Source organism: Eumetopias jubatus, unplaced genomic scaffold (genome assembly GCF_037043125.1).
Source record: "Eumetopias jubatus isolate StellerSeaLion01/CBP00866 unplaced genomic scaffold, mEumJub1_p1.0 scaffold_9, whole genome shotgun sequence".
Taxonomy (NCBI): domain Eukaryota; kingdom Metazoa; phylum Chordata; class Mammalia; order Carnivora; family Otariidae; genus Eumetopias; species Eumetopias jubatus.
Window position 1 is genome coordinate 125,134,570 of NW_028274815.1, and position 10,910 is coordinate 125,145,479.

A 10,910-nucleotide genomic window follows, 5' to 3' on the forward strand; every position below is an offset into this window, starting at 1 on the left:
AAAATCTTTAAAAAAAAGTTCAGGGAAGTGAAGTCACACAGGACTCAGATCCATATCTCTGGTTCCCAAATTGATGTTCATAAGCAATATACGTGTTACACTGCTTCCCTCTGTACACAGAAGTACAGAAGTTTCATTTGTCTTTCCCTGCAAGCACTCTACAAATGCAAGAGGTTATTATGGTCTCTCCTGATCACTGCTGTTCCACGTTAATCCCTAAGGCAGTGCTGCCTCTTTCCATGTCCCCCAGGCCTTGTTCAGTGAATTCTTTGGGATTTTCTCCCAGAGAAACAGTTCAGCTCCACCACAACGGGGGTCGAAGGAACCAGGCTGAGCCTGGCATTGTGGACATTGGCCTTCTGACCTGTCAGGGTTCTTCCTCCCTCAAGCATGTAATCAGCCAGCTTGTAGTAAAATTCTTTTATGTTACATTTGTTGATAAGCTCCTCAGTCACTGAATTTCAGAAGTGGAAGACCCCAAAGCCATCATTTTATTGATGGGGAAACTGAGGTCGAGGGAGAGAGATGACTTGAGGCCATTATTCAGTTAGGACTGTGATTGAGACCAGAACCGAGTTTTCCAGGCAGCAGACCAGTGCTCCTTCTGAGCCTTGCACTTGGGCACGTGTCATCTCCCCTAAGTGAAGGGCAGACATAACACTGTGCGCAGCATGCACCTAGGAAACTTGGAGAAATTGAACGACTTAGAAAATTGAGCAGGAGGAAATGAGGGTGGGGTGGAGTGGGGATGCTGATTTCCACCCTAACAAGGGTATTACACACCAAAGAAGTGAATTAAAACACAGCAAAGCAAACTGGATCGCTCTCAGTCAGCAGTGACTACAAGGCAAAGGGACTTAATGCCAGGAGCGCTGGCCCAGTGAGTGGATAGGAAGCCTTTTGTCACTAAGGCTGTGCTGTTGAAAATTGAAGGAAGGATGTTAGGCAAATATAACGGCCTGGGATGAAGTTACAGCCCCCCAGCTCATTGTCCAGAGGAAATGGATCTCCCCCGTGGACAGAGAGGTGGAAACTGAGCAAGGGAGCTGAGTGGTTGACATCATCAGGCTGAGCATTGGGTTACAACAAATGGGGACTTACTTGGCCCGAGACATGGGAAACACCCACTAAAACCTCGAAGTGCATTTCATTTAGAGACACACAGGGAGAGAGGGCAAAGAAGAATCCAGACTGCACCGCCGGCCTGGTCTGCTAATCTCGCCAACCCTCAAAAGGGAGGCGTTTTGAATCCTGGTTTCTTAAATTCTCCCTTTGCTTGTGACTGAGGAGCCCTGGACTTTGGAGAAACTCTTTGCTCTTGTAAGTAGAACTTTATTCTCCACCGCCACCCCCACCCCTGGGGAGAGCAGGGCTCGGAGGCAGAGCTGTCTGGAGAGCTTGGCTTGCTTTATTTATTTATTGCTTTTTTTACAGCCGGTCGGTCACAAAGTGTCTATTTTTATATTATGATATATTATTGCTCTGAAAATTATGGCTTTGTCTGAAACTGCCTGGGGCTAGAGTCTGAACTCAAGTTTCACAGATGGGCTCCATTCAAATGCTGTTTGACTTTTTTACCCCAAGAACACTGACAGATCGGCTAGAGCTTTAAAAGCAGCTCCTTGCCCTAAAGATAGGTGAAGAAGTAAGTCCCTCCTTAGACATTGAGGTTTGTAAAACCTTTAGTTTTTTCTCTGATTACAAAGGTGGTACAAACCATTTTAGACACCATAGAGAGAGAAATGTCTCTCTATGACATCTCAGTTCTCAAGTGAATTGGCAATTCCTTGTAATCTTCCCCTCACAAATACAAGATTGGTATTATAAATGTAAGATACAGAAATGATCAGCTTTCTGAAGTTAGCTTATCACATGCGCCCCACTGCCACAGCAGCTGGGCGGACTCCCGAGATGGAAAGAAGTGTCGGAAGACTTTAACTTTGGCTTCATGGTCTTTTTATTGCTTCCTTTTTAAAATTTGCTGTTGATGCCTAGAAAGTAAACAGAACAAACGTGTAAGTAAGCACTTCGGCATTTTCTTTCTTGGGGTCTGTGCTCAGGATTTTAAGCCAGGGGAGTCATTCTGTGCGGAGGGGAAGGGAGGGGCCTTGTCCCAGACCCCTCACCAGTGGGCGCCTGAGCTGACCGTTCTCCTGTGGTTTGAGGTACGTGGCTCATGGCTCGCAGCTGCTGCTGCGTGCCACCCACCTCCCCGGCTAGCAGGTGGAAATAGTTGGGAAATCACGGTTAAAGCGGAAAGACTTCAGCTTTAAGGAACAAAGGGCCACCCACGGAAACTTTGTGGCCCTGAGCAAGTGTTCCACACTCTCTGGGCCTCAGTTTCCTCTTTTGTACCTAAGTAAGGGGACAGAACTAGATGATCGCTATATTTCGGAATTCAGCTTGAAATGAACCGTCTGGATCTCTTTTGCTTTTGAGGAGAATCCTTAGGGCTTGAGGAGCAAAGTACTCTTGGTTTTCAGTATCCCAGAGTGGCTAAAAACCAGCACCTAGAAGGACAATTAAAAGAGGACATAAAACAGGCAACAGTGAGTTACTTCTGAGTTTTTATAGTTTTGTAAGGTTTGGTGTTCCTGAAGAAAGTCCGTGTGGTGTGCATGTGTGTGCACAATAGGGAGGGAGGAGAACTGAGAATTAACACTATCGTATGTCTCTAAAGTGCTCAGCCCCACGTTATGCTCAGCCTTTTACATAACCTAAGGTGGTCAGTGTCATTGTTCCCTAACTCCACTGAGGGTTAATCTCCGGTATGTTCCCATATTATCCTGAACGCCTTCCTCGTGTTCACCTGAACCGTGCTTACGTAATTCCTGGCAGAACTTCATTCACTGGGTCTCCCCTAGACCACGTGTCCCCTCTCGTGAGTTTGTCTCATCCATTACCATAACCCCATTACCTGGTAGAGAGCCTGGCACGCAGGTCCAGAGGACACCGAGCATACTCAGTTTTAACGTAGAGCCCACCATCCTAGTCCGTAGCCTGGCAAAAAAAGAGGAAAGGAAGGGAAAAATCTCTGCTGCCCTTCCTCCTTCATTTCACCTAGACACGGCCCTCTGCGGCTTCAGGACAGCATGGCTGGAGCCAGAGTACAAAGAAAAGCAGAAGATGTTGTCAAGTCTTGGATTTTTGAGTTGCCAGGGTTTCAGGTGTTGGCCATTTAAGGGATTTTTATCTTTAAGGCTGTCGGAGACTCCAGCCCTCAGGAAGATGCAGTATTTAAAAACCGCTTGAATTAAGATCATGGTTACCAGGAGGGTTCTCAAAGCCCACTGACGTATCTGAGAGTTTTGGTCTTCTCCAGCAGCTCAACCCTCTGAAAGTGGACCATTGCTGCCCTGGAACCACCCATGGTCATGGGCAGTGGGCCTCCAGCCTCCACCTCAGCCCAGCTCCTCAAGATCTCCAGACTTAGACAATTAAAAAAATAACCCCAGCCTGGTTGGCTCAGTTGGTTAAGCGTCCAGCTCTTGATCTCAGCTCAGGTCTTGATCTCAGGGTCATGAGTTCAAGCCCTGCGTTGGGCTACATGCCATGCGTGGTGCCTACTTATAAAAAAAGGTAGTCCCTCTTCCTAAGATGGTGGTGAGGAGGTGATATTCTGAAAGGAAGGTACATGGTTTTGGGTTTTATTTTTGTTTGAATTTGAATGTCTTTAGCAGGTGTGTTCTCCAGTTTATTACTGTCTGTGCCATTTGCTTGCCCATCTGTCACCATCTCTAGTCTCATACCTGCCCCTTGGCCCCTGTGGACATTTACATTTGTGACCCCTGGGCTGGTGGGTGTCCACAGTCTCTGTCACTTCAGACTATGTAGAGTTCAGTGAGAAGTTGGGGAGGGTAGCAGAGCTCTGTCCTCACCACCTCCTAGTGAAGACATCTCAGACAGATTACCTCATAGAGCCTGCTTCTCTTCTGTGAAGTGGGGGTCGCAATTATACCTACCTCCAGGGGTAGGTACTACGAGGATGAAACAGGATAAAGCTTGTAGTGCACCTAGTTGGCACAAAAATATATACTTGGAATTGGCTACTTTATGGTTTCCAGAAAGAGAATGTTAGCCAATGTACACAGGCCCTGGCCCCCTCAGTCATAGGTTGGCATTTGTATGAGGGATGTGGGGTCATCTCTGAACTGATCAGTGTTGAAACCCTTTGGAGTTGCCATGCTGGCTCTTTCAGCCAAGCCTTAGCACCGTTTCTTATCACTCAGTCAGGTGCTCAGACCAAAAACAGAAGTGGGTGCTGTTCTCCTGGGACTGGAGGATGCTGGCCCAGCCACTTAAGGAAGAAACTGGTGTCAGGTGTTATTTTCTGAGTGTGACAAGAAGCTGAGTTCACCCAATTAACTGTTGAGTGTTTTCACAATGGGCCAGAAGTGATTCCTAAGTGGAGACAGACATGGAAAATCTAAAGTTCTTGGAAACAAGTCATTAATCATGACCCAAGGCTGAGCTCACTACCTCCTGGAAATCTTTCAGAAAGGCCTTATGAAAACTTTTGAGCACCGCTCCTTCAAAGAGTGGTTCCTTTGGAAGCTGCAATGCTGAGGGATTCTGAACTGCAGATTAAAATGCATTCGCTCTTACTTGAGGAGGCCGGCATTTCCTAACTTTGTTTAAAAGAAGTCTCTTTAATCTTCTGAGAAATTACTACTCTTTAACTTGGCTTTTCTGAAATGAATAATGGACCTTCAGGGCATTCTAGAAATGAAGTATTGGTAGCTGATGCGTTCTTATTATGTCCCAGGGACCTAGGTCAGTCATTATGTTTAGTACTTTATAGGTGTGGTCTCTGCCTTTCAGTAAATTACACTGAAGGCAGACTAGTACAAAGCACGAGGGTGGAGGAACAGGGCTATGAGGAGACAGCCTGTGGCCTTGTGAAGTTCTCAGTTTATCAGGAAAGACAGGGAGGTGAATGAACAGTTGCAGTGGATCCACATCTAGTGGATGGGAGTCCTGGTCTTGAGCTGGTTGATTACCCCCACACTTCCCCTCCATTTCCTGATTCTCAGAGCTCTACCGGCATCTGCGTTAGGGAGAAATGAGAGCTGCACCCTGCTGAAGCTTGCGCTCCTGGCACCTTCCTGCCCAAGGCTTCTGATGAAGGACAGGAATTCTTCCTCACAAATTGCAGGGGCCCCACCCTGGAGGACCCTGAGTCTACAATCCTAAATTTAGTAAGGAGGCATAAGGACGGGTGATTCTGCAGTCTAAGATCACCACTGGATTTTCTGCTGGTTTGTTTTTATAACATTTATTGAGGTGGGTTTTGTTTTTTTTCCCCAGATTACAAAATTAGAACATGGTCATGGAAGGAAAGCTAGACAGTACAGAAAAACAAATCATCAACCAGTGGTTTCATGTCTCTGATTTTTTTAATAAGGCATGGCTAGGTCAGAGGTGAACTTTTAGATCTCTTACACACATTCCAGTTTGGCACCAGAAAGTTTCTGCCAGTGTGAGAAGCTCCCCCCTTTAGCGGTACATGCTTGTCTTGTCCTCACCCCCTGTCCTCTCACCCACACACTACCACTGCTCTTCAGGTTTCACTTCTAATATTCTGGGCAGTCTGCCTGTCTCAAAGGTGTTCATGCCTTGTACTGCAGTCCCCTGGGTAGGAGAAGCCCTTGTCTGTGGTTGGTTAGAGGCTGTAGCCTTCCTTTGTACTTTCCTGTGTATGAGCAAGAATTCATCCACTGTTCAGAAGAACCCTTGTGTTTAGGCATTACACAAGGCGCTATGGGGAATACCAAGGTAAATTAGACTTGTAAGTAGCTTATAGTCTGATAGGAAAAAAAGACTCAGATAACCCTCACACAGGTCATTATGTGCCCCAAGAGAGGGACAGTGCCATGGAAAGCCTGAGAAAGGGAGACAGTAGCATTTGAATCAAGCCTTCAGTTCAACATAGTTTTAGCTAATATTCATTGAGCACCTCATTATCTGCCAGGCACTGAGCGAGGTGATAGGTGGACAGTATTTCATAAAACAAGCATGATCCTTCTCATGGTCGTTCACAGGAACGTGGTCAGGGCAGGCTTGTTTGAACAGTGTTTAAACTGAGATGAGGTGTCCATTAGGCCAAGAGCTAAGGCCAAAGGTGGGGAAGAAGAGCATTATGGGAAAGGATAATCCAAGTAGGAACAGGTACACGTCTGCAAGTGTCCAAGGCAGGAAAGCATGTGGAATGTTGGAGAGACTAAAGGGAGGCCAGCGTGGCTGAGCATAGAGGGGAAGGGAACTGAGAAAGAGGTGGCGGTTAGGGTTCAGAGAATTAGTCTGGGGCCTGATGATGATGATTAGTCAGTAGGCCTCTGTGGGTAGTATTTGCTGTGTGGGCGGTGGATTGAGGGGCAGTCGCAGTAGTCATGGGGAGAGAGGATTGGTGTTGTGTAGGACCACTGGGGGGTGGGGTGGATGGAAGAGGTAGATGGATTTGAAACTACTAGAGGTAGAAACTTAATGGCTTCTAGTCTATACCAGACCCAGCGCTGGGCCCTGAGGCCGTAGAGACAAAAGAGATACATCCTCTGTCCCCTGGGCTTTAGAGGTCTAGTGGCATTGCAGGTTGGGTAGGATGTGGGTGGGCAGACCCAGGAGCATGGATTTCCTTCCCATAGCCAGCAGCTCTATTCCAGTAAATGAGCAAATTTTCTCTCTGAGGTGGCATAAAATATTACTCCTAGACTACAGTTATTTTCCTAAAGGGCAGGAAGAGCTGTTCCTCCCAAGGCCTACTTTTATTCATTGGCTTGTCTGTAGTTCCCCTTTCTCCCTGTGATTTCATACCTGAGCTTCCTGCTGGACTTGGGGTTTGGAGGCCAGAGTTTGAATTGCAGCTCTGTTACCAACTTGCCACATGACTTAAAAAGATTCTGAACTTCTCTGAGTCATTTTCACCTGTAAGTGGGAATGATACTGATCTGATACCTGGGTCATTGTGAAGATGAAATGAGATCAGGTATCTTAAAGTGCTCTGTAAAATATCAAGTGTTGTAGAAATGAGAGGTATCATTATTATTTCAATGCAATATTTATTACCAATGAAATAAAATAACAACAGTTAAAAGCAGAGCATTCCACCGGGGAAGGCCAGAGTGTACCTTGCACGTAACTCTGAAATGGCAGGTTTGGTATAGTAGCTGTTCTTCAAGAGCTTGTTGGGAATGCTATTCTTCATCTCTTCTCTTTTATTTCATCCACTGGGATAAACCATTTCCTCTCCTCCTCCTGTCAGAATGGTTTGCAAAAGCAAGCCATTTCACTTCTCTGGATTCCAGAACCCATTTGATGTAGAAGCCAAAGCATCTGCTTGGAGACCAAGAGAGCCTGTGAGCAGAGATGAGGGGTGTGCAGGCCTTTGGTTCTCAGCAGCCAGTTCACTCCCAGGGGTGTATCTAATTGGTTTGTGGGGGGGGGGGAGCAGTCAAGGGCACTGAGCCATGGAAAACAGTCAACAGCACAGAACCAGCCCACACACCACCTAAACAGGGCAGTTTCAAGCCGAAGTTTTAGGCTTGCTTTTGGATTTTAACATGGGAAATTCTTTTTTTTTTTTTCTAAGTAATATTTTCCCCCTTCTTAAATAAGAAGCATAAATACTTAGGAATTAAAGCACCCCTTTTCCCCCTCTATGAAGCTTTTTTAAAAAATTTGTCTTCCAGCTACTAAAATGTTCTATTTTGACCAAAAAACAAAGTGACAGTAAGTGGAGTTAACTATCCATGTAAAGATAAATGGGTAGTGTATAACATAGCTTAGCAGAGTTTTTCTCTGCTTGTCATTGTTTTTATTTTCATTAATTTTCCCTAAAGTAATACATATGCTCATTGTAACTAAACAATTTGAAGATGTTATAAAGAAAAAGTTATAATCTCTCCTTTCCCCTTCCCATTTCCATCTTTCTGAAATCAGTTTGGTATATATCTTTTCTCCAAGTTCCTAGTGAAATGGATGTAGGGTTTGTGTAGATGTGTGGTTATTAGTTTTGTCAGAAGTGGGATCATACTTTTATTTTGTACTTTATTTTCCCCACCAGATAATACATCCTGGGTAGGTATAAATCTAATGCACCCTTTTAAACAGCTTCAGGGCTATAGACCTAGAGGTCCACAATATATTCAGCCATTTCTCCTTTGACAGATACTCAAGTTATGTTTTGTTTTCACTAAAAATATTTTATATACATATCCTTCTCTACTGGTGCTTTTGTTTCTTTCTTTAACTTGACATATAGTTGACACGTAATGTTACATTAGTTTCAGGTATATAACCTAGCAGTTAGACAAGTCTGTAAGCTACGCTGTGTCCACTACAAGTAGAGCCACCGTCTGTCACATGGGACAGTATTGTAATACCACTGACTCTAATCGTGCATTTATTTCTGTAAGTTACATTTTCAAAAATAATATTGTATATTAACATGCATGTTGTATATGTCTTTGACATTTTAGTAGAGAATATTCTATATAAAGAGTTCTGGTAATTTACATTCTTCCCAGAAATATAGGAGTACTTCCATTTCCCTAAATCTTTACCAATATTAGATATTCTTTCCCTTCTTCCCTCCTACCCTTTGTCTCTCCCTCCACTCTCCATTCCCCTCCTCACTCCATCCCTTCCTGTATCTGTACTGTTTTATTCTGTGACCAATCTCATGGCAGAAAATGGTGTCTCATAGGTGCTTGCCTCGTATTTTCTTTACTACTAGTGAGATTGAACATTGTTTCATGTTAATTGGCCACTTCGTTTTTCTCTTCTCTGAATTTCCTTCACTTTTTTCCTTAGGAATTTTTTGCTTTTTTTCTTAACAAGTGGTAGGAGCTCTTTATATATTTATATATTAAGGATTCTATATGTATTACAAATATTTTTCCTAATCTATTATTTGTTTATTAAATTTCTTCTATTTTTTTCTCATAGTGTCTGGATTTCTTGCCTTGTTTAGTAATAATTTCCCCACCTCGAAATTATATAAATATTTTCCTAAACATTCTTCCAATACTTTTATGGTTTTAATTATTTAATCCTGAACCTTTAATCCCTTTGGAATTATATTTATCCGTAGCAGAGGTAGTGGTCAAGCTTTGTTCTAGATATGCCAGCACCATTTATTAAATAAGCCATCTTTTCTGTTTTGCATTGAAATTCCATCTTTGTGATAAATAAGATCCTTTCTTGTATCCATTTCTGAACTCACTGCTTTAGTCCACAGACCTATTTGTCTGTTCTTATGTTACAACCATATCTTTTTCTTAAGTCTTTATAAAGTAAATTTTTATTATCTCTTAAGACAAATCCCCTATTTACATTTTTAAATAATATTCTTTCCTATTTCTTGGCTAAATTTGGGGGAATTTATTATTCCATGTGAACTTTACAGTAATTTTACCCATTTCACTCTCCCAAAAAAGCTATTTGTATTCTTATTGAAATTTAATTAAAACTATGTAGTAATTTGGAGAGGATTAATGTTTTTGGATAATTAGACTTCTCTACCCAGGAACATGCTAACTGGTTTGAAACTTAAGTGTTCTATTTCTATATTTTGTCATTTTACCTTAAAAGTTTTAAATAGGCATCATGGATATATTGTCTCAAACAGTATTCCTGCTTGTCCTGAATAAACAAGGACCATGCAAAGTTTTAGTTCTGATCTCTCTTTCATCCTTGACACTCTTATCGTCAAATACGTAATATTGTCAAACTTGTGTTTATCTCCCCACTTAGCTTTGTTTCACTCAATCAGTGTTTTAAATTTACCAATACACTGTACTTACTAATTGTGCTCACTGTTGATTCCGAAATCTCACTCACTTTCTCTGTTTGGTTTCCTTTCTGTTGGAGAATGTTCTTGGAGTCAGAATGGCAAACTTGCTCAGTCTTTGTCTAAAAATGTCTTTTGAACGCTTGATATTTTAGAATTCTAGATAGATAGCATGTACAATGATTATGAAAGTTATGTGTGCTCTTTAAAAGTTTTCTTTTTTCTTTTTTTTTTTTATTTAATTGACAGACACAGCGAGAGAGGGAACACAAGCAGGGGGAGCAGGAGAGGGAGAAGCAGGCTTCCCGCCGAGCAGGGAGCCCGATGCGGGGCCGATCCCAGGACCCCGGGATCATGACCTTAGCTGATGGCAGACGCTTAACGACTGAGCCACCCAGGCGCGCCTAAAAGTTTTCAATCAAGAGACGCCTGGGTGGCTCAGTCGGTTAAGCGGCTGCCTTCGGCTCAGGTCATGATCCCAGTGCCCTGGGATCGAGTCCCGCATTGGGCTCCTTGCTCGGCAGGGAGCCTGCTTCTCCCTCTGCCTGCAGCTCCCCCTGCTTGTACTCTCGCTCACTTTCTCTCACCCACTCTCTCTCTCTCTCTCTAACAAATAAATAAATAAAATCTTTAAAAATAAATAAATAAAAGTTTTCAATCAAAACAAATTTTTCATGTAAAAAGTCTTTCACTCCTTTCCCCCCCCAGTTTCCGAGTCCAGAGTGTTCATAGTTTGCTGATGGCCTTGTTCTGTGTAGATACCAAAAACTGTGTATGTGTATACAAATGCTGAACTTTTCTAAGAATAAACAATCATGTTCATATTTTTATTAAAAATGATGACATATACAGTTCTACACCACTTTTTAACAACAGAGCTTTCGCATTTTTCCTTGTCAGTACAACGAAATCTTTCTCATTCTTTGTAATAGCCACCTAGTTTCTCACCATATTTTGGTACACCGTAACTTAACTCTTCCTATTTCAGACATTTAACTTGTTTCTTCCCTTTTTTTTTTTTTTTGGCTATTACACAATATGTTTTACTGAACATCCTTTTAGTTATTGGAACATACCTGTAGCATAGATTCCCAGATATCTGGCTGACCCAAAGGATATGCAC